This window comes from Halyomorpha halys, unplaced genomic scaffold (genome assembly GCF_000696795.3).
Source record: "Halyomorpha halys isolate HHAL.00 unplaced genomic scaffold, Hhal_1.1 Scaffold1221.1, whole genome shotgun sequence".
NCBI classification, from domain to species: Eukaryota; Metazoa; Arthropoda; class Insecta; order Hemiptera; family Pentatomidae; genus Halyomorpha; species Halyomorpha halys.
This window is the reverse complement of record NW_027107378.1, coordinates 33,373-36,132: the sequence shown is the minus strand read 5'-3', so window position 1 is coordinate 36,132 and position 2,760 is coordinate 33,373. Positions and strand designations below refer to the sequence as shown.

At 30.1% G+C, this 2,760-nt stretch overlaps 1 non-coding gene across 1 annotated transcript; it reads right to left on the bottom strand.

The window, feature by feature from the left end:
• Positions 1 to 558: 558 nt before the first annotated feature.
• LOC112211708 (U1 spliceosomal RNA) lies at positions 559 to 720 on the bottom strand. Its single transcript, XR_002945693.1, has one exon. It is a non-coding gene; the product is annotated as a U1 spliceosomal RNA (small nuclear RNA).
• Positions 721 to 2,760: the final 2,040 nt, after the last annotated feature.

Here is a 2,760-nt window from a genome sequence, read left to right as displayed (position 1 = left end):
GGCAGTTAAAAAAACCATTAATTAGCTACCACCATAAGCAAACTTAAGTTTGTTCTAACAACCACTTTTGAAGGTCAAAATCATAAAGCTCAGGTTTCCTGCTCTGACGATTCCGGTACCAATAATCAACTGTCAGGCAATTCGTGACAATTGTTCCAGACCAGATCAAATGCCAAATTCAGAACTGTTATGAACAATCAAAATAGCCACTGGAGTTGAAAAAATGACTTCACCATTCTGTACTAAGTGTCATTAGAGCACGCACAGTGCATTAATCCTTAACTAGGTGCTACTAAATTCGAGATTCATTGTTCGTTTTAAAAAAAATCTAATTAAACAATTATTTTATTGACCGGTGTTATCCTCTCCACCTGAATGATACAACTGACTGAGTATAAACGAGGGTATTTACGTACTGTTAAGACAGTACTGCCGCGACAGACAATAATCGATTAATAGGAGACTATCACAGTATTCTCTGGCATGTGTACGTCATGTTCTATAATACTGACGATGAAGACATATTGGCCGAATAGTAATTGATGAAAGGTATTAATTCCGGGACAGCGCGAACGCAGTCCCGACTAGCAAAAATTACGCGCCCGAGATACCCACATTTGGGGTATTCGCAGGGGTCAGCCCGACCGAAGTGCAATGGAAGAGCCTCGCCCTGGGGGAACCGCCTTAATGATCACGGTAACCCCCACGCCAGGTAAGTATGCTTAATATAGGCAAAGACCGGGTAATGGTTCGATGCGGATTAAGAACAGTTCAGAGAACATCAATCAATTTGTCGGTACAAATTTAAAGCCACAACAAACAACTTATAATTAGAAAACACCAAAACCAAAATATTTAAAAATAAAAACAAAACAAAGTAAATATGATCACAACAAATCGCGCAATATCCAATTCAGCTCAGAAATAAACATTAATCTATTCTCAGAACGCGACCAAGGACTCCATGCTGGGTTACCAGGTAGCGCTAGTGTCTCAACTAGCCCAGTTCCTCTGCAGTATGATATATATAAATAAACCAGTCTTTCAACAATCTCAACACGAGGAGGCCCCTCACCTCTGGACTCAAAATAGCTCCTGAATGGATAGCTCATATGTAAAATTAAATATAACAGGTAACCTTAAAATACCAAAGGTAGTAAAAGGTAAGACACAACACGAATTACTTTTCTTTCTTACACAGTAATGCACTACTAATTCACATTTTATTTCTTTTTTTAGAGGGTTCGGAAAAAAAAAAAAAATTCAACAATCTAAATTTTACTTAATTTAACTAGTCAATTATATAATAATTTTATTTAATTATTTAACATTATCTTTTGTCTTTAAATATTAGGACACATCAAAACCACAAGATAAGTATTTCACCATATACCTTCAAGTATCATTGATAGAAAAAGGTAATATTCAACTTGAATTATGTAACCATACACAATGCTATCTATTAATTTAATGTTTTTATTTTTTCTGTTTTAGAGGGATCGGAAAAAAAAACTATCTAAAGAACTAGAATTTCACTTAACATTAAAATATTAATGCATATTAATATTAAATGCAATATTTATATTAAGTACTAAATCTAACTTTGCACATTTAAAATTTATAATTTTAATAACACTTCTATTACGTTTCTAAAAGTTATTTGTTAATTGAAGACAAGAGAGCATAAAGAAGTTATGCATCAAATACATCACTCTTTGGGTTGTCCATCTAACATAAAAATGTCTTATTTTATTACGAATTGGGCCTTTTCCGTAAATGGTGTGATATGAACAGTTTAATTAGTATTACTAACTCCATTTTTAGTAGTTTTCAGAAAAAATATGTTGTGAATTTTGCTCATTACTAAATTCCTACTTTTTTCTTTTGGTAAAATATTCAGCTAGAATTATAAAAATGTAAGTTTACTATTCAATCAACTGAAAGGCTAAAAAGATTCGGCTAAATAATGAATTTGATTTATGGTGAAAGTAAATTTGTTAATTCTAAAGGCAAAAATATTTCTATTATTATAAAAAAAATAAACCTGTTATTCGACTATCTAAAGTACCAGTATATCACTTAAATAATACATTAATATTAAAATATTAATGCATTATTTATATAAAGTATTAAATCAAACTTTACTTTACACATTTAAAACTTATAATTTTAATAATTTAGTTAAAGGAGTTATGTTACAAATACATCACTGTTTTGCTTGGTCACCTGACATGAAAATGTCATATTTTGTTTTGAATTGGGCCTTTTCTGTAAATGCTGTGATATGAACAGTTCAGTTAGTATTACTAACTCCATTTTTAACAATATATGTATATATAGTTGACCATAAAAATTGATATATAGGAAGATGGTCAGGGTTGCGGTCAAAGGAGAAACAAAAATAGAAAACTAATTTTAAATAAAAAAAAAACTATTTTTGTTACTCATTTGACCGCAACCCTGACCATCTTCCTATATATCATTTTTAACAATGTTCAGAAAAACACATTATGAATTTTACAAAATTCCTACAACCTTTCTCTTTTTTAAAAAAATTCAGCTAGAAATATAAAAATTTAACAGTTTACTATTCTATCTAAAAGGCTAAAAGAATGAATTTGATTTATGGTGAAAGTAAATTTGTTAATTCTAAAGACAAATATATTTCTGTTATTATAAAAAAATAATAATTAATGTAAAAAAAAAGATAAACCTGCTATTCAACTATCTTAAGTATCAGTATATCACTTAAACACATAT